The 20,988-nt window shown below is 55.5% G+C and overlaps 1 pseudogene across 1 annotated transcript; it reads right to left on the bottom strand.

Annotated features, from left to right (window-relative positions):
- Nucleotides 1–9,775: 9,775 nt before the first annotated feature.
- LOC145339676 (RNA-binding protein MEX3B pseudogene) lies at nucleotides 9,776–19,502 on the bottom strand (annotated as a pseudogene). Its single transcript, XR_013886052.1, has 3 exons — nucleotides 19,031–19,502; nucleotides 10,469–11,267; nucleotides 9,776–10,311 (listed from the first exon to the last, which is right to left on the bottom strand). The product of XR_013886052.1 is annotated as an RNA-binding protein MEX3B pseudogene (transcript).
- Nucleotides 19,503–20,988: the final 1,486 nt, after the last annotated feature.

The following is a 20,988-nucleotide window of genomic DNA, read 5'->3' as shown; positions in this document are numbered from 1 at the left end:
GGACACTAAGGGACAATTTAGCACGGCCAATCCACCCTAACCTACACATCTTTGGACACTAAGGGGCAGTTTAGCACGGCCAATCCACCCTAACCTACACATCTTTGGACACTAAGGGACAATTTAGCACGGCCAATCCACCCTAACCTACACATCTTTGGACACTAAGGGACAATTTAGCATGGCCAATCCCCCTAACCTGCACATCTTTGGACACTAAGGGACAATTTAGCACGGCCAATCCACCCTAACCTACACATCTTTGGACACTAAGGGACAATTTAGCATGGCCAATCCACTCCTGTGCACGCCCTCTCTCTCTCTCTCTCACACACACTCCCCCTTTCTCTCTCTCTCACACACAATGAAAACACAGAGATGAGATACCATAGTGTACATGCAATAGTTAAAATATTTTATCATAAATGCTTTTTTGGTCTTTATAAACTTTTTTTTTGTGTGTTTTTGATTTACATTCAGTAATATATAAAAAAAAAGTCACAATCACATCATCAGTTTGATATATCTAATTGTCTCCTCCGAACAGTCTCGGACCACTTCCACATTGCTTCATTGCTTTAAAACCAGGGGCACATCACTAACATGACAGTCGCGGCTTCTACCTATCTACTGGGCTTCTTGGCTACAACTTACTAATATGCTACAGATACATTAGTCAGTACGCAGTCTGAGTGAGGGATTCACCCTGCTGTTTGTGTGAGGGGGGGGGGAAGGTCGGTGAGGGGGGACGTGATGCAACCCCTCTCTGCCCTGCCACTCCCTCCCCCCAGCACCCCCTCTCTGGCTCCCCCCCACAACACCCCTTCTCTGCGCTCCCCCCCCCACCCCAACACCCCTTCTCTGGCTCCCCCCCACACAACACCCCCTCTCTGGCTTTCCCCCCCCCGACACACCCCCTCTCTGGCTCCCTCCACCACGAACCTTGGACAGTCTCTCGTCTGAGCTGGGAGTTTCAGAAGGGGCCTTCCCCCCTCTCTCTCCTCCCCACCCCTCTCTCTCCTCCCCACCCCTCTCAGGGGGAAATCTGGTGCTAGTGTATCATTTGTTTAGAGAATGGGAAGGGGGTGTTGGCAGAAGGCAGGGAGTGGGGGAACTGGTGGTCCCTCCAGGTTTGGGGTTTGATCTTGGGCGGGAGCCCAGTGTTATGGGAGAAGGGGGAAGGGAGGGGGAGAGAGAGAAAGGGGGTGTAATGTCAGTGGTCAGGTCAGCCCCACCATTTCCCCTAATCAAATCCTCATAAACTGTCCCCAGTGCTCTGAGCGGGACAAGTGTGAGGGGAAAGAGAGAGGGGGAGGGAAAGAGAGAGAGAGAGAGAGAGGGAGGAAAAAGAGAGAGGGAGGAAAAAGAGAGAGAGGGAGGAAAGAGAGAGAGAGGGGGAGGAAAGAGAGAGAGGGAGGAAAAAGAGAGAGAGAGAGAGGGAGGAAAAAGAGAGAGAGAGAGAGGGAGGAAAAAGAGAGAGGGAGGAGAGAGAGAGAGAGGAAAAAGAGAGAGGGAGGAAAAAGAGAGAGAGAGAGGGAGGAAAAAGAGAGAGGGAGGAAAAAGAGAGAGAGAGAGAGGGAGGAAAAAGAGAGAGAGAGAGGAGGAAAAAGAGAGAGGGAGGAGAGAGAGAGAGAGAGAGGGAGGAAAAAGAGAGAGGGAGGAAAAAGAGAGAGAGAGAGGGAGGAAAAAGAGAGAGAGAGAGAGGGAGGAAAGAGAGAGAGAGAGAGAGGGGGAGGAAAGAGAGAGAGAGAGAGAGGGGGAGGAAAGAGAGAGAGAGGGGGAGGAAAGAGAGAGAGAGAGGAAAGAGAGAGAGAGAGGGAGGAAAGAGAGAGAGGAGAGGGAGGAAAGAGAGAGAGAGAGGGGGAGGAAAGAGAGAGAGAGAGGGGGAGGAAAGAGAGAGAGAGAGGGGAGGAAAGAGAGAGAGGGGGAGGAAAGAGAGAGAGAGAGAGGGAGGAAAGAGAGAGAGGGAGAGGGAGAAAGAGAGAGGGAGGAAAGAGAGAGAGAGGGAAAGAGACACACAGAGAAAGGGGGGTGGTGAGGGAGGTAGATGGAGAGCAAGGGAGGAGAGAGAGACACACACAGAATAGGAATGGAGGAAAGAGGGAGAGAAGGGGGGGTGGTGATGGAGAGGGAGAGATGGAGACTGGAGTATGAGTGAGGCTGGCCTTCTCTCCCACGGGGCCCCCTGGGGTCCTATTGTGGAGGGTTCGTGCGCCAGGGCGTGGCACTCGCTCAGTACCCAACACCCCTCAAACCCGCTGCTCTCTCACACTTGAGACAGGCGGTGGGGAGGGATTGGGGGGGGGGGGGGGGGGTGGGGTGGGGAGGGGGGGAGAATGAGGCAGTGGGAAATGAGTATTTCCCCCGTTAACGGTCTGGCTAACACCAATCCCAGGCTCCCATCGTGTCCCAAACCCCTGTTCCGTCCAGGGGTACCAGTGCGCCTCCTTGAGGAGATCGGTGGGGGGGGGGGGGGGGGGAGTGGATGCCCCACTTGGACCACCTGCCACACATTTCTGCCCATTCACTCACTCCCCCCCCCCCCCCAACTCCCCAAGTCATGAGCGGGCAACATAACCGGTCGGATCAAACCCGAGATCACCCCCTTCCCACCTTGCCCTGCCAAATCTCGCGGTGGGCGGAACGCAAACCCCCGACCTCTGCCCCCCACTCCACGTCCACCATCAAGTCTACACCCCCCTCCCTCCCCTCCCCCCCCCCCCCCCAAAAACAAAATCGTCCTCTCTCAAATCTACCCACCCTCCCCCCCCAACAGTATCCAGAGTACCACAGACAAGTCACCCCCCACCCTCCCCCCAAATTTAGCAGCATCGCACCCCTCCCCACCTCCTCATCCCACCCCGGGTCTAGGCTCCCATAATTCCGTTTGCGAGAAAAGTCGCCCCGAGTGTGTTCTGGCCCCCCAACGAAATTGCCTCCTTTTTTTTTAAAGAAAAGATCTTGTTTAAAAAGAAGGGTGGGGACATCTCTGGAACATTAGTGGCGAATTTGGAGGGGGAGTGGGGGCGGGGGAGGAGGAGAAAATACTCCCACAGAAAACCCCCCCCCTCTAAAAGATGAGGGTGGTGAAGGGGGGGGGGGGGGTGCGATTATATTTACAGAATTCGAGCGAGGGAGCTGGGGGAGGGGGGGGTGGAAGGAAGGCCTTGTGTCCCCCCTCACTCATGTTTTACCCCCATTCTGCACCCCTCGCGCCCCTCCCGCGTACGATTCTCACCGTGACACATCCCAAAAAGCACGTTAACAGCAAAACATTTGAGAAAAACGGAAAAGAGTGATCACATTATCCACAATAACCCAAATCTCTTTTTTTTAAAAAAAAAGAATAAAAAGAACCGTCAGAACTAAAATTATACAATTTTGTACGTAAAATGTCTCGAAACCATCACAAAAATAAAACTCTCAATTCTTTAAAATTTTGTTTTTTGCAAATATCAGTATTTGAACTTCTGAGTGTTCAGTTTAAAAATAAAATATACTTTTTGTGTTTTTTTTTGTTAAAACTTTCCTCCAGAAATTATTCACCTACAAATACATTTAACATATACTATTAAAATATTTAGCAAACTAGAATCAACTAAACATTCTGTCAACATAATGTCGGGTTGGATATAAATTCTTCTCTCAGCAGTTCATAGTTCAGTAACGCGGATCCCCTTAATTGTCCCTGTTAGAAGGTGTGTACAAAACAAGCTAATTTCAGAATACAAAATATAGCCGAAAGATACATTAATGGACAGTCATTTTCAAATACAAAGCCTTTCCAAGTTAAATGCTGCAGAGACTGTGGCCCTGGATGCTTTAAAGGAGTGCTGTGGATAAAGTAACCTCCCAAACGCTCCTTCCCATGTGTGTCTGAGAGAGACAGAGAGAGACTGTGTCTGAGAGACAGACGGAGAGAGGCAGAGGCAGAGAGAGACTGTGTCTGAGAGACAGACGGAGAGAGGCAGAGGCAGAGAGAGACTGTGTCTGAGAGGCAGAGGGAGAGAGGGACTGTGTCTGAGAGACAGAGGGAGAGGGGAATAGAGACAGAGAGAGGCAGAGACAGAGAGAGGCAGAGACAGACAGAGGCAGAGACAGACAGAGGCAGAGGCAGAGACAGACAGAGGCAGAGACAGACAGAGGCAGAGACAGACAGAGGCAGAGACAGACAGAGGCAGAGACAGACAGAGACTGTGTCTGAGAGACAGAAGGAGAGAGGCAGAGACAGAGAGAGACTGTGTCTGAGGGACAGAGGAGAGAGGCAGAGACAGGGAGAGACTGTGTCTGAAAGACAGGGGGAGAGAGAGAGGGGATGGGAGGGTAGAGACAGAGAGACAGAGACAGGCAGAGAGAGATGGAGAGAGACTGTGTCTGAGAGACAAGGAGGCAGGGGATAGAGACGGAGATGGAGAGACAGAGACAGGCAGAGAGAGACTCTGTCTGAGAGACAGAGGGGGATAGAGGGAGACAGGATCAGGCTGTGTCTGAGAGACAGAAGGAGAGAGAGGGGGATAGAGACAGAGAGAGGCAGAGAAAGACTGTGGCCCTGGATGCCTGAAGGAGTGCTGCGGATAACCTCCCAAATCACTCCTTCCCATGTGTGAGTGAGAGACAAGAGGGAGAGAGGAGGGGGATAGAGACAGAGAGAGAAAGGGACGGAGATAGACGTAGAGAGAGGGAGAGAGATAGAGACTGAGAAAGAGAGGGAGGGAGGGAGGGAGATAGAGAGAGAGAGGAAGGACAGAGAGACAGGGGCAGATAGAGACAGAGAGAGAGGGGCAGATAGAGACAGAGAGAGAGGGGCAGATAGAGACAGAGAGAGAGGGGCAGATAGAGACAGAGAGAGAGGGGCAGATAGAGACAGAGAGAGAGGGGCAGATAGAGACAGAGAGAGGGAGAGGAAGGACAGAGAAAGAGGGAGGGGCAGATAGAGACAGAGAGAGGGAGAAAGAGTCACGCACACACACACAGAAAGAGAGGTAAAGAGAGTGTGACAGGGAGGGAGAGTGAGAGGATTAGATGAAAGGTGTAACGAATGTGCGCTGGGAGCAGTTACGATGGGGAGCGCCGAGCTACATCTACACCTTTGTCTGGGATAGTCACATTCCATTTTCCCTTCAGAAAACCACAGGCATCAGAAGTCAGTGACTAAACCAATCCTCCTCGGATTACTGGAGATGAACAGCTGGTGCTAAATGTGCTCACATCATCCATATCACTCCCTGCGGACACTCCCAGCACTTAACTCATCCAGCTGTGTGTGTGTGTGAGACAGAGAGACACAGAGAGAGAGAGAAAGAGAGAGAGAGAAAGAGAGGGAGAGAAAGAGAGGGAGAGACAGAGAGGGAGAGACAGAGAGGGAGAGACAGAGAGGGAGAGACAGAGAGGGAGAGACAGAGAGGGAGAGACAGAGAGGGAGAGACAGAGAGGGAGAGACAGGGAGGGAGAGACAGAGAGGGAGAGACAGGGAGGGAGAGACAGGGAGAGGGAGAGAGGGAGAGACAGAGAGGGAGAGACAGAGAGGGAGAGACAGAGGGAGAGCGTGGATGGTCGAGGTCAGTTTGCTCGAACAATTTCAATAACCTCACACACTGCTTGGCCACAGAGAGGCTTGTGACATTTTCACTGCATAGGCCTGGGTTAAAGCAATGGGAAAGTTGATGGATTGAAGTATTTCAGCACATCAAACACTCCCAGGACAGGTACAGCATGGGGTTAGATACAGAGTAAAGCTCCCTCTACACTGTCCCCCCATCAAACACTCCCAGGACAGGTACAGCACGGGGTTAGATACAGAGTAAAGCTCCCTCTACACTGTCCCCCCATCAAACACTCCCAGGGCAGGTACAGCACGGGGTTAGATACAGAGTAAAGCTCCCTCTACACTGTCCCCTCATCAAACACTCCCAGGACAGGTACAGCACGGGGGTTAGACGTGCAATAAAATCAGATTCGGAAAGGAAGCTCCTTTCTATTTTACGCCTCTGGCCAACCGTACCACAAACCCCCACAGCCAAAGGAGGGTAAGCGTTGGGACTATGGTCTGAACTGATCCCCCACGTCACTCCCCAGTCAGCCCCAACCCGTCACCAAGGCAACACTAAACTCACACCCAAAATGGAGGGGGGGGCGGGGGGGGGGGGGGGGGAGGGAGTGCCAGATCTCAGCATCATAGGAAACAGCTCAAGGAAGCGCGTGTCTCTCCCGACTGCGGGGACAGTCTCATCATGCAGCCATTTTTGGCTCCCTTGCTTACAGGCGCGTGACAGTGGGGTTAGCGCCGCTGCTTCACAGCGCCAGGGACCCGGGTTCGATTCCCAGCTCGGGTCACTGTCTGTGTGGAGTCTGCACATTCTCCCCGTGTCTGCGTGGGTTTCCTCCAGGTGCTCCGGTTTCCCCCCCACAGTCCCAAGTGCGCGGGTTAGGTGGATTGGCCATGCTAAATTGTCCCTTAGTGTCCAAAGATGTGTAGGTTAGGGTGGATTGGCCGTGCTAAATTGTCCCTTAGTGTCCAAAGATGTGTAGGTTAGGGTGGATTGGCCGTGCTAAATTGTCCCTTAGTGTCCAAAGATGTGTAGGTTAGGGTGGATTGGCCGTGCTAAATTGTCCCTTAGAGTCCAAAGATGTGCAGGTTAGGGTGGATTGGTCGTGCTAAATTGCCCCTTAGTGTCCAAAGATGTGTAGGTTAGGTGGATTGGCCTTGCTAAATTGTCCCTTAGTGTCCAAAGATGTGCAGGTTAGGGTGGATTGGCTGTGCTAAATTGTCCCTTAGTGTCCAAAGATGTGCAGGTTAGGGTGGATTGGCTGTGCTAAATTGTCCCTTAGTGTCCAAAGATGTGCAGGTTAGGGTGGATTGGCCGTGCTAAATTGTCCCTTAGTGTCCAAAGATGTGTAGGTTAGGGTGGATTGGCCGTGCTAAATTGTCCCTTAGTGTCCAAAGATGTGCAGGTTAGGGTGGATTGGCCGTGCTAAATTGTCCCTTAGTGTCCAAAGATGTGCAGGTTAGGGGGGATTGGCCGTGCTAAATTGTCCCTTAGTGTCCAAAGATGTGTAGGTTAGGGTGGATTGGCCGTGCTAAATTGTCCCTTAGTGTCCAAAGATGTGCAGGTTAGGGGGATTGGCCGTGCTAAATTGTCCCTTAGTGTCCAAAGATGTGCAGGTTAGGGTGGATTGGCCGTGCTAAATTGTCCCTTAGTGTCCAAAGATGTGTAGGTTAGGGTGGATTGGCCGTGCTAAATTGTCCCCTTAGTGTCCAAAGATGTGTAGGTTAGGGTGGATTGGCCGTGCTAAATTGTCCCTTAGTGTCCAAAGATGTGTAGGTTAGGGTGGATTGGCCGTGCTAAATTGTCCCTTAGTGTCCAAAGATGTGTAGGTTAGGGTGGATTGGCCGTGCTGAATGGGTTATAGGGCCTGGGCAAGACGCTTTTTTGGAGAGTCGGTGCAGACTCGATGGGCCAAATGGTCTCCTTGTGCACTGCAGGGATTCTCTGGAAATCGGGACACACGTACACGGAGTTTTGTATACCCTGTTCACGGCAGCCGGAGAGCAGGCAGATTCACTGAGAGTCTCCAGCGTCCGAGGCTCTGACTCGTCACCCTTGCTCTGCATTGCTCCCTGTGTGGCAAAGATCAGCCTTGGTGCAGGTGGGAAGGTCAACGCAGGCAGCCACTAAGCTAACCGGTCATCATGGTATGGTCACCCCACCCAGGGGTGGGTCCTTCACTGGCAACGGAGAGAGAATGGTGGGAATGAGGGGGAGAGAGGGAGAGAATGAGGGGGAGAGAGAGAGAGAGAGAAAACAGTAGAGGGAGAGAGGAGAGAGAGAATGAGTGAGAGAGAGAGAGAGAGAGAACAGTAGAGGGAGAGAGAGGGGGAGAGAGAGAGAATGAGAGAGAGAGAGAGAGAGAGAGAGAATGGTAGAGGGAGAGAGGGAGGGAGAGAGATGGAGAGAGAGAGAGAGAGAGAGAGAGCGGTAGAGGGAGACAGGGAGAGGGAGAAGGAGAGAGAGACACAAAGAGAATGGGGCAGAGAGAGAACGGTAGAGGGAGAGAAAGGGAGAACGGGAGAGGAAGGGAGAGAGAGAGAGAAGGAGGTAAAGAGGGGGAGAATGGCAGAGGTGGAGAGAATGGGAGAGGGAGAGGGAGATAGAGAAGGAGAGAGAGAGAGACAAAGAGAATGGGGGAGAGAAAGAACGGTAGAGGGAGAGAAAGAACGGGAGAGGGAGAGAAAGAACGGGGAGAGGGAGAGAAAGAACGGGAGAGGGAGAGAAAGAACGGGAGAGGGAGAGAAAGAACGGGAGAGGGAGAGAAAGAACGGGAGAGGGAGAGAAAGAACGGGAGAGGGGAGAGAAAGAACGGGAGAGGGAGAGAAAGAACGGGAGAGGGGAGAAAGAACGGGAGAGGGAGAGAAAGAACGGGAGAGGGAGAGAAAGGGAGAACGGGAGAGGGACTGAGAAAGAGAAAGAGAGAGAGAGAACGGGGAGGGGAGAGAGAGAGAGAGGAAGAACAGGAGAAACAGAGAGGGAGATGGCAAATGGGGGAGAGAGAGAGAGATAGAGAGAGACAGAGAAAGGGAGAACGGGAGAGGAAGGGAGAAAGAGAGAGAGAAGGAGGTAGAGAGGGGAGAATGGGAGAGGAGGAGAGAGAGAGAGATCGAGAGAGACAGAGAATGGGAGAGGGATAGACAGGGAGAGAATGGGAGGGAGATAGAGAAAAACAAGGTGGAGAGAGAGAGAAAGAGAATGGTAGAGGGATAGACAGAGAGGAGTGAGAGAGTGTGAAAGAAGAGTGGAGGAGGGTGGGAATGGCTGGGAGTGGAAGAGCCGGGGGCGGGCCCACAGCAGCAACAGCATTAGACAACAACACAATGTGAGCAGTCTAGACACAAACTTATTAGTCCCATCAGATTAAACTTCAATATGACACAACATCCCATCACTCTGTCTGGACATCAATAATACAAAACAAGGGAAGTTAAAGGAAGAGTGGTTCGCAGTTCCGGAATCTTCCGTGCGGCGGCACCCAGCGGCCCTCCCCCTCGACGTCCCAACAGTGGCGAGCCGCTCCGAGCGGTCGATCGAAGACGGTGACAAAGAAAAACCCACGGAGGGAACTGTCTTCCCAACCTGTCGGAGTTAGGCTTCGGGGCCTACGCAGGCCTCTCAGCTGTCAAAATGGCGCCATCCGAGAGAGGGGGAGAGAGAGAGAGAGAGATGTTCCAAGGCCTACCTGAACCAATGGCGGCAGTGGCCTCTTCCCCAACCCCCAAACCCCCACCCCACAAACCCCCCAAACCCCCCCCCCCGACAACTCCAACATCTCTCCGGCTTCCGTCAACTTACTGGTCCCAACTCCCGGGACCTCAGTTCTCCCCCCACTCCCGGATATGCGCAGATCCCGGTGCCTACGCGTCCCCCCCCCCCCCTCCTCTTTTCTCCCCGAAAAACGCCCCACTCCCCCTCAACAAGACAGAGTCAGGGATCTCAACGGAAAGAGTCTTTGGAGGGGCGGAGGGAGAAAAGGGGGCAACGAGCTCAAACCCAACCCTCCCCGCACGCGCGCGAACCTCCTTGCCTGCTACCCAACCCCGGGGGTGGTTGGGGGGGGGGGGGGGGAGGGGGGGCGGGGGAAACCCCGTTAGGTCAACGGCGGGGCGCATCTTGGTTCTCAGAAGGGGGCCAAGGAACGGGACTCAAGGCTTGGCGATGGCTTGTTGGTTGGTGGGGGTATAAGAGAAGGGGCGATGACTGGGGACGGGGTGGGGTTCCTTCTGGGTTTGAGGGGGCGGGAAAGAGGGTCCCAGGGTGCGCAAGGAGAGGGAGTTGGGGAGGGGAGGGAAATCTACGGAGAGCCGGTTCCGACGGAGATCTGGATTCCCCCGGTTCTGGGTCTGACGCGCAAAGAGCGTTCGGAGGGGGGGGGGGGAAAGAAAACCGGGGAGAGGGATCAGGAGAATATCCGGATGGCTTGAGTGACCGTAGTGAGGCAGGCGGACAGTGGGGGTTGCTGCGCTGGCAGATGCGGTTGGCGCACTCCATGCAGAAGAGGTTGTGCCCGCACGGGACCAGGGCGGCAGTCACCTCGCTCTCGAAGCAGACCTGGCACTCGCGGCTGCCGAGGTGGCGGGGAGGGGGCCCGCCGGGGGCACCCCCGCCCCCCGCCGGGGAGGCGCTGCCGCTGCCGGCCCCCCCACCCCCCGCCGCCGTCCCCCCCCCCCGCCCCCCGCGGGTGGTGGGCCTGCAGGGGGTCGCTGTGCACTCGGCGGGCGATGGAGTGGGCCGGGAGGACGCCGGACGCCGACGCCGCCACCTCGGGCAGGGTGGGCGAGAGGTGGGGGAGGGGGGGCAGGCCCCCGGCGCTGCTGGAGCGGCGCTGGGCGGGCGAGGCCAGCGGGGGGGCCGGAGGCGGAGGCGGAGGCGGGTGGTGGTGGTGGTGGTGGGGGTGGGGGTGGGGGTGGGGGTGGGTGGGGAGGTCCTGGTGAGTCCAGAGGTGGGCGGGGGCCTCCACGGCGGCGGGCAGCTCGCGGGCCTCCACCCCGAAGTAGGCCTCGCCGAAGCCGTCGCCAAAGGGGGCCTGGTGCTCCGCCAGCTTGACGCTGCCGTAGAAGTAATCCGGGGTGGCCAGGCCGTTGCTGCGGAAGCTGGACAGGGGCTTGCGGCCGGCGGGCAGTCCCGGTTTGGTCCAGACCTTGTGGTGGTGGTGGTGCTGCTGCTGGTGGTGGTGGTGGTGGTGGTGTCGCCCCCCACCGCCGCCCCCGCCCCCTCCCCCTCCGAAGGCCGCGTCCACCCCGTTGCAGTGGAAGTCGTTCTCGTCGTCCAGCTCCACCAGGCCGCCCGTCCGCATGGCGATGTGGGCCTCGATCTCCTCCCGGGCCCGGTCCACGTTGGCGGGCATGCCGGTCACCTCGAAGACCGGCTCCTTATCGCGGCTGGGCGTCACGATGTAGGTGTGGGTCTGCTGCTGGATGCGCTTGATGGTGGCCCCCTTGGGCCCCACCACCAGCCCCACCACCCGGTAGGGGACCCGCACCTGGATGGTGGTCTGGCCCGGCAGGTTGGGGGGCACGGGCACCGCGCCGTTGGCCGCCCCGTCCTTGTTGCGGGAGGCGCGGATCAGCGAGAAGTGCTCGGCGGCCGAGATGATCTCCCTCCGCGCCATGGCCACGTCCTCCCGCCTGCCCGTCACCACGAAGACCGGCTCCTCTCCCCGCACCGGAGTCTTGATGTAGGTGTTGGTTTTTGCCCGCAGAGCTTTGATCTTGCATCCTGCGATCAGAGAGGGAAGAACGCAAGTTACCATCCTGAAGGTGCCACCAAACGGGCCCTTTGAACCCCCCCCCCCCCAGCACACACGGCCCGGTAACCCTACCTCCGCAGGAACGCCGACCAGCACCCCATCCAACGGCTTGGCCCAAGACCGCAGGAATCTACAAAAGGTTATGTGAACGTAGCCCGATCTCATCACGTCAACTAGCCCCACCTCATCCTGCTCTGAACAAGACCACAAGGATCTACAGAGAGTTGCGTGAACGTAGCCCAGTCCCATCACGCAAACCAGAGCCCCCATCCTGTTCCAACCAAGACCGCAGGAACCTACAGAGAGTTGTGTGAACGTAGCCCAATCTCATCACGTCAACTAGCCCCACCTCATCCTGCTCTGAACAAGACCACAAGGATCTACAGAGAGTTGCGTGAACGTAGCCCAGTCCCATCACGCAAACCAGAGCCCCCATCCTGTTCCAACCAAGACCGCAGGAACCTACAGAGAGTTGTGTGAACGTAGCCCAATCTCATCACGTCAACTAGCCCCACCTCATCCTGCTCTGAACAAGACCACAAGGATCTACAGAGAGTTGTGTGAACGTTGCCCAGTCCCATCACGCAAACCAGAGCCCCCATCCTGTTCCAACCAAGACCGCAGGAACCTACAGAGTTGTGTGAACGTAGCCCAATCTCATCACGTCAACTAGCCCCACCTCATCCTGCTCTGAACAAGACCACAAGGATCTACAGAGAGTTGTGTGAACGTTGCCCAGTCCCATCACGCAAACCAGAGCCCCCATCCCGTTCCAACCAAGACCGCAAGAATCTATAAAGTGTTGTGCGAACGTAGCCCAGTCCCATCACACCAACCGGCAACCCCCTCATCCTTTTCTGACCAAGACTGCAAAAAAGCTAGAAGGTTGTGAAACGTAGCCCCAATCCATCACACAAGCCAGCCTCCCATCCACTGACTCCATCTACACTTCCCGCTACCTCGGGGAAAAGCAGCCGGCACAATCAAGGACCTCCCCCCCCCCACCGATGCACCCCGGGCATTCTCTCTTCCACCTTCTTCCGTCGGGGAAAAAGATACAAAAGTCTGAGGTCCCGTACCGACCGACTCAAGAACAGCTTCTTCCCTGCTGCTGTCAGACTTTTGAATGGACCTGCCTCGCATTAAGTTGATCTTTCTCTACACCCTCGCTGTGACTGTAACACTACATTCTGCACCCTCTCCTTTCCTTCTCTATGAACGGTATGCTTTGTCTGTGTAGCACGCAAGAAACAATACTTTTCACTGTGTCCCGATACACGTGACAATAATAAATCAAATCAAAGGAATAAAGTTGTATCCAAGCAGTTGGTACAGTGGCATGGTGCAGCACTGGGTTAGCGCTGCTGCCTCACAGCGCCAGGGACCCAGGTTCGATTCCCGGCCTCGGGTCACTGTCTGTGCGGAGTCTGCATGTTCTCCCTGTGTCTGCATGGGTTTCCTCTGGGTGCTCTGGTTTCCTCCCACAATCCGAAAGATGTACTGGTTAGGGTGCACTGGCCATGCTAAATTCTCCTTCAGTGTCACCCGAACAGGCTCCGGCGTGTGGCGACTAGGGGATTTTCACAGTAACTTCATTGCAGTGTTAATGTAAGCCAACTTGTGACTCTAATAAATAAACTTTTAGAGTATTGTGTTTTGTTCTGCACCACTTTTTAGGAAGGATTGTGATTTGATTTATTATTGTCATGTGTATTGGGATACAGTGAAAAGTATTGTTTCTTGTGCGCTATACAAAGCATACCATTCATAGAGTACATAGATTTGATTTATTATTGTCATATGTATTGGGATACAGTGAAAGGTATTGTTTCTTGTGCGCTATACAAAGCATACCATTCATAGAGAAGGAAAGGAGAGGGTGCAGAATGTAGTGTTACAGTCACAGCGAGGGTGTAGAGAAAGATCAACTTAATGCGAGGTAGGTCCATTCAAAAGTCTGACAGCAGCAGGGAAGAAGCTGTTCTTGAGTAGGTCGGTACGGGACCTCAGACTTTTGTATCTTTTTCCCGACGGAAGAAGGTGGAAAAGAGAATGTCTGGGGTGCGTCGGGGAGGGGGGGGGTGGGGAGGGGGTCCTTGATTATCCCGGCTGCTTTTCCCCGAGGCAGTGGGAAGTGTAGACAGAGTCAATGGATGGGAGGCTGGTTTGTGTGATGGGATTGGGGGCTACATTCACCACCCTTTTGTAGTTCCTTGCGGTGTTGGGCAGAGCAGGAGCCCAGACCGAGCTGTGATACAACCCAGAAAGAATGCTTTCTATGGGGCATCTGTAAAAGTTGGTGAGAGTGGATGCGAAGGCATTGGAGAGGGAGTGGATAAGATTGAAGGAACCGGTTCCAGGGTTGAGGGAACATCAGTGACAAGGGTCGATGGGAGAAGTTGGGACTATTCTCCCCAGGGAAGAGAAGGTTGGGAAGAGATTTGATCGAGGGGTTCAAAATCACGAGGGGGTCCGGAACAGAGTGGAGAGAGGGAGACTGCATTCCCATTGGCGGAATTTAGCATGACCAATCCAACTAATCTACACATCTTTGGACACTAAGGGACAATTTAGCATGGCCAATCCCCCTAACCTACACATCTTTGGACACTAAGGGGCAATTTAGCACAGCCAATCCACCCTAACCTACACATCTTTGGACACTAAGGGACAATTTAGCACGGCCAATCCCCCTAACCTACACATCTTTGGACACTAAGGGACAATTTAGCACGGCCAATCCACCCTAACCTACACATCTTTGGACACTAAGGGGCAATTTAGCATGGCCAATCCCCCTAACCTACACATCTTTGGACACTAAGGGACAATTTAGCATGGCCAATCCACCCTAACCTACACATCTTTGGACACTAAGGGGCAATTTAGCATGGCCAATCCCCCTAACCTACACATCTTTGGACACTAAGGGACAATTTAGCACGGCCAATCCACCCTAACCTGCACATCTTTGGATACTAAGGGACAATTTAGCATGGCCAATCCACCTAACCTGCACACCTTTGGATACTAAGGGACAATTTAGCACGGCCAATCCACCCTAACCTGCACATCTTTGGATACTAAGGGACAATTTAGCATGGCCAATCCACCCTAACCTACACATCTTTGGACACTAAGGGGCAATTTAGCACGGCCAATCCACCCTAACCTGCACATCTTTGGATACTAAGGGACAATTTAGCATGGCCAATCCACCTAACCTGCACACCTTTGGATACTAAGGGACAATTTAGCACGGCCAATCCACCCTAACCTGCACATCTTTGGATACTAAGGGACAATTTAGCATGGCCAATCCACCCTAACCTGCACATCTTTGGACACTAAGGGGCAATTTAGCACGGCCAATCCACCTAATCTATACATCTTTAGGCACTAAGGGGCAATTTAGCATGGCCAATCCACCCTAACCTACACATCTTTGGAATGTGGAGGAAACCGGAGCACGTGGAAGAAACCCACGCAGACACTGGGAGAATGTGCAAACTCCACACAGTCACCCAAGGCCAGAATCGAACCTGCGCCCCTGGTGCCGTGAGGCAGCAGTGCTGACTACTGAGCCACCCGCGCTGTATGTTTTTACGGCAAGGATAGATAGATTTTTGAACAGTAAAAGAATTAAGGGGAGCGGGCGGGTAAGTGGAGCTGAGTCCACGAAAAGATCAGCCACGATCTTACTTAATGGCGGAGCAGGCTCGAGGGGCCGAATGGCCTACTCCTGCCCCTAGTTCTTATGTTCCCATCCACAAACTTTGCAATTGCCCCCTGCACACCAAGACCATTATCTGAAGATGTGTCAGTTAGGTGCCTTGGCCACGGTACATGTACAGGGCTGCGGAGATTGGGTGGAAAGGTGGGGGAGGGAGGGGACGCTGGGGAAGATGCTCTTTTCAGAGAGTTGGTACATGCTCGATGGGCCGAATGGTCTCCTTCTGCACTGTCGGGATCCTACAGATCGACGAATGAGTCCTCTGAAGGAGAAACCCCGCGAGAATTGGCGCGGCGGATGCTGTGTATATGGACTTCCGGAAGGAGTTCGACCAGGGTTCATCTCGTTGTCAGCAAACGGGGTGGGGGACACTGAGGAGGGCTCTAGCATATTTCAGGGGGCCCCTGGCAAGCGCACAAGAGGAGGAATCTATTGCAGGCACGTGGAACGCGATCTATTTCACTCCTATTGCGGGAAGACCAATCAAATAGAATGGTAGAATTGAGAAAGGATGTAGATGAGAGAGACCTGGGAGGGATGTGAACAGAAGATGGCTGGATCCGGTGAGAAAAACAACTTCAGATAAATTAAACCTTTATAAATTGTGACTGGATAATACAGAAATTGAGAAAGTTGCGGGTGGGGGGAGATGCTCGCACCATTTATCGCTTTGCGCTGAGTTAGGGACAGACACAAGAAAACCAAATTTCAAACTCTCACAACTATTTATACCGCAAGGAGAAGGCCGGTCCTTTCTGATGGCCGAGGCAACGAGGAATTTTATAAATCCCAGGCTGAGGCCTCGGCTGGTGTTTGGTGTCCGAGAGACAGGCGCGCGGGCAAACACACACGCACACATCAGAAAGGGCGCGTGCGCGCACACCCCCCCCAGAGAGGGCACGCGCACACACACACACCAGAGATGGACACACGCACACACAGACCAGAGACGCGCACTGCACACACGCACACCACAGACGCGCTCGCGCGCACTGCACACACACACACGAGATGTGCTCGCACGCACTGCGTACACACACACACCAGAGACACGCTCGCGCGCACTGCACACACACACCAGAGACGTGCTCGCACGCACTGCGTACACACACACACCAGAGACGCGCTCGCGCGCACTGCACACACACACACACCAGAGACGCGCTCGCGCGCACTGCACACACACACACCAGAGACGCGCTCGCGCGCACTGCGCACACACACACACACCAGAGACGCGCTCGCGCGCACTGCACACACACACACACCAGAGACGCGCTCGCGCGCACTGCACACACACACACACCAGAGACACGCTCACGCGCACTGCACACACACACACACCAGAGACACGCTCGCGCGCACTGCACACACACACACCAGAGACACGCTCGCGCGCACTGCACACACACACACACACACACACACACACACCAGAGACACGCTCGCGCGCACTGCACACACACACACCAGAGACACGCTCGCGCGCACTGCACACACAGAGACACGCTCGCGCGCACTGCACACACACACCCACCAGAGACACGCTCGCGCGCACTGCACACACACACCCACACACCAGAGACACGCTCGCGCGCACTGCACACACACACACCCACCAGAGACACGCTCGCGCGCACTGCACACACACACACACCAGAGACGCGCTCGCGTGCACTGCACACACAGACCAGAGACACGCTCGTGCGCACTGCACACACAGACCAGAGACACGCTCGTGCATTGTTATTTATTTTTGTCACAAGTCAGCTTACGGTAACACTGCAGTGAAGTTACTGTGAAAATCCCCTAGTCGCCACACTCCGGCGCCTGTTTGGGTACACCTAAGGAGAATTTAGCACGGCCAATCCACCCAAACCAGCACGTCTTTCAGACTGTGGGCGGAAACCGGAGCACCCAGAGGAAACCCACGCAGACACGGGGAGAACATGCAGTCTCCACACAGACAGTGACCTGAGCCGGGACTGTGAGGCAGCAGTGCTAACCCACTGTGCCACCGTGCAGCGAGTGACAGGACAGGTAGGTGGTTTAACCCGGTGCCGTACTGACAGGGGCAGTGGCAGTCATTACCCCCAGTAAGCACTTCAATCCACTTTGCAGCAGATTAGACACTGGGCAGTCAGTTAGTGAGTTTCTCTGTCCCAGTTAACAGTGGGGTGGGGCAGTGATTAGATTTCACTTCTGACCTTCCCACTGGGAACGAGAGTTCACACGGCTGTCTTCAACACCCCTCCCTATCTCTGTAACCCCCTCCAGCCCCTACACCCTCTCCCTATCTCTGTAACCTCCTCCAGCCCCTACACCCCCTCCCTATCTCTGTAACCTCCTCTAGCCCCTATACCCCCCTCCCTATCTCTGTAACCTCCTCCAGCCCCCTACACCCCCCTCCCTATCTCTGTAACCTCCTCCAGCCCCTATGCCCCCTCCCTATCTCTGTAACCTCCTCCAGCCCCCCTACACCCCCTCCCTATCTCTGTAACCTCCTCCAGCCCCTATGCCCCCTCCCTATCTCTGTAACCTCCTCCAGACCGTACACCTCCCATCCATTGACTCCGTCTACACTTCCCGCTGCCTCGGGGAAAAGCAGCCGGTATAATCAAGGACCCTGTCCCCCCACGCACCCCAGACATTCTTTCTTACACCTTCTTCCGTCAGGAAAAAGATACAAAAGTCTGAGGTCCCGTACCGACCGACTCAAGAACAGCTTCTTCCCTGCTGCTGTCAGACTTTTGAATGGACCTACCTCGCATTAAGTTGATCTTTCTCTACACCCTCGCTGTGACTGTAACACTACATTCTGCACCCTCTCCTTTCCTTCTCTATGAATGGTACGTTTTGTCTGTATAGCGCGCAAGAAACAATACTTTTCACTGTATCCCAATACATGTGACAATAATAAATCAAATCTATGTACTCTATGAACTGTATACAGAAAGCATACCATTCATAGAGTACATAGATTTGATTTATTATTGTCACGCGTATTGGGATACAGAGAAAAGTATTGTTTCTTGTGCGCTATACAGAGAAAGCATACTGCGCAGGAAACAATACTTTTCACTGTATCCCAATACATGTGATGATAATAAATCAAATCTATGTACTCTATGAACAGTATGCTTTGTATAGCACGCAAGAAACAATACTTTTCACCGTATCCCAATACATGTGATAATAATAAATCAAATCTATGTACTCTATGAACAGTATGCTTTGTATAGCACGCAAGAAACAATACTTTTCACCGTATCCCAATACATGTGAGTCCAGTGACCTGAGCCGGGAATCGAACCCGGGTCCCTGGCGCTGCGAGGCAGCGGCGCTAACCCCACTGCGCGCTGAGCCGGGAATCGAACCCGGGTCCCTGGCGCCGTGAGGCAGCGGCGCTAACCCCACTGTGCCCTGAGCCGGGAATCGAACCCGGGTCCCTGGCGTTGTGAGGCAGCGGCGCTAACCCCACTGTGCCCTGAGCCGGGAATCGAACCCGGGTCCCCGGCGCCGCGAGGCAGCGGCGCTAACCCCACTGTGCCCTGAGCCGGGAATCGAACCCGGGTCCCCGGCGCCGCGAGGCAGCGCCGCTAACCCCACTGTGCCCTGAGCCGGGAATCGAACCCGGGTCCCTGGCGTTGTGAGGCAGCGGCGCTAACCCCACTGCGCGCTGAGCCGGGAATCGAACCCGGGTCCCCGGCGCCGCGAGGCAGCGGCGCTAACCCCACTGCGCCGCCCACCCCGGGGGTGGGGGTGAGACTTTCATTGTTGAACCTATTTCGAAAAGACCCCATTCGAAGTAGGTCAGCAAGACCCAAGTTGGCGTGGCGCCCCGGGTCGCAGGGCGACACTTTGGCAGCGATGAACCACCACCACCACCCCACCCCGGGGTACGTGTCTGGGACCGACGGTGGGGGGGGAGGGAAACGCCCGCGTCCACGAACTCCGCGCGGGGCTGGGGGGGGTGGGGAGAGAGCAGTGCCGGCTCACCTTGCCTGCCCACGATCTCGGCCACGTGCTCCGAGCTGGGCACCGGGACGCACTCGGTGGTGTTGGAGCTTTTCTTCTTGGCCTCCCCGGCCTCGTACAGGGCGGCCAGGTAGGTGTTGCGGTGGTGCAGGTGACCGGGGGGCGGGGGCGGGTGGTGGTGGTGGTGGTGATGGTGGTGGTGGCCGTGGCCGCCCGCCGCGTTGTTGTTGTTGTTGTTGGCGTTCTCCTGGTCCTCCTCCTCCGCCTCCGCTCCTGCCGCCGCCGCCGCCGCCTCCTCCAGCATCTCCCCGCCCTCCTGCTCCTCGCCCAACCCCAGCATGGACAGCTGGTCCAGGGCCATCTGCAGCGCCCGCTGCTCCTCCTCCAGGATACGGCCCACGCCCAGGCCCATCTCCATCTCCATGTCCAGCGTCCCGCTGCGCCCCAGCTCCACGCCCCCGTTCTGTTCCATCAGTAACTCGGAGCTAGGCATGGCTCAACGAGGAAGAGGGCTACACCCCTACCCCACCCACCACCCACCCACCCAACCCAACCCAACCCAACCCAACCCAACCCAACTCAACCCAACCCAACTCAACCCAACCCAACTCAACCCAACCCAACCCCACCTTCCTTCCTCCCTCCCCTTCCCCCCCCCACCCCCCCCAACTTTCCGCAGCCCCCTCCCCAGACTTTCGGCTGCCTCGGGGTATCTGACCCCCAACCCCAAACCCCAACCCCAACCACTCCACCCTCCTCCTCCTCCGCTCGCTCTCTCTCTCTCTCTCTCCACCCCCTCCACCGCCCCTCCCCCCCCCCCGCCCCGAGCCTCCACCTCCTCCTCAGGTTAAGGAAACGAAGGAGGGGGAATGAAGACGAGGAGGGGGGGAACCCCCCCCCGACAGCCCGAGAGGGGAGGGGATTGGTGGGGTGGGGGAGGGACGGGTTGGATTGGAAATGAGGGTGAAGGGCAGAGGGCAGACCCCCTTTCCCCCCACCTCCTTCTCCCTCGGAAAGGTAAGCGAGGAGGAGGAGGAGGAGGAGGAGGAGGAGGGCAACGAGGTAGGGGGAAGGCAAAGCCACCTCAAAGAGGGAGGAGGAGGAGGAAGAGGAGGGGGGGGTTGGGGATGGCCAGTGGGATGGATTGCGGGAGGAAAGGTGGAACAGAGGGAGAGGCGGAGGGGCAGATGGAGAGATGGACAGAAGTAGATAGAGGGGTGGATGGAGAGAAAGGTGAGAGGGGAGGATAGAAAGAGAGAAGGGGATGGGAAGAAAAAGGGAAGAGTGGATGGATGGAAAGATTGAGAGATGGACAGAGATAAGGGATAGAGAGAAAGGCAGAAAGAGGTATAGAGGGATAGAACGAGGGAGGGATGGATAGGGGGAATGTAGAAAGGGAAGGAGGGAGGGGGAGGTCTGAAGGATGCAGTGAGTGAGGGAGGCACTGAGGGAGGTGGGAATGAGGGGGTGATGGAGGGTCTGAGAGAGGGAGGTGTGCGGGAGGGTTAGGTGGTGAGGGATGGATGGAAGGTGAAAGGGATGAGGTCTGAGGGAGGGAGGGATGAGGGAGGTGATGGAGGGTCAGAGGGGTGGGGGGGGTTGATGGAGTGAGGGAGGTGTGATGGAAGGATGGGGGATGGACGGTCTGGGGGATGGGGTGAGGGGGGGTGATGGACGGAGGAAGAGGTAGGTAGGGAGGGTCTGAAGGAGGGATGGGGATGAGGTGATGGAGGGACAGGGGTGAGGGAGGGTGTGAGGATAAGGTGATGGAGGGACAGGGGGGTGAGGGTGGGTCAGAGGATGAGGTGATGGAGGGACGGAGAGTGAGGGAGGGTGTGAGGATGAGGTGATGGAGGGATGGAGAGTGAGGGAGGTAGGGAGGGTGTGAGGATGAGGTGATGGAAGGACAGAGGGGTGAGGGAGGTAGGGAGGGTCTGAGGATGAGGTGATGGAGGAACGGGGGTGTGAGGGTGGGTCAG

This window comes from Carcharhinus amblyrhynchos, unplaced genomic scaffold, assembly GCF_965287045.1.
Source record: "Carcharhinus amblyrhynchos unplaced genomic scaffold, sCarAmb.v2.hapA scaffold_603, whole genome shotgun sequence".
Taxonomy (NCBI): Eukaryota; Metazoa; Chordata; class Chondrichthyes; order Carcharhiniformes; family Carcharhinidae; genus Carcharhinus; species Carcharhinus amblyrhynchos.
Note: the sequence above shows the minus strand (reverse complement) of the source record. Positions and strands in the feature narration are given on the sequence as shown.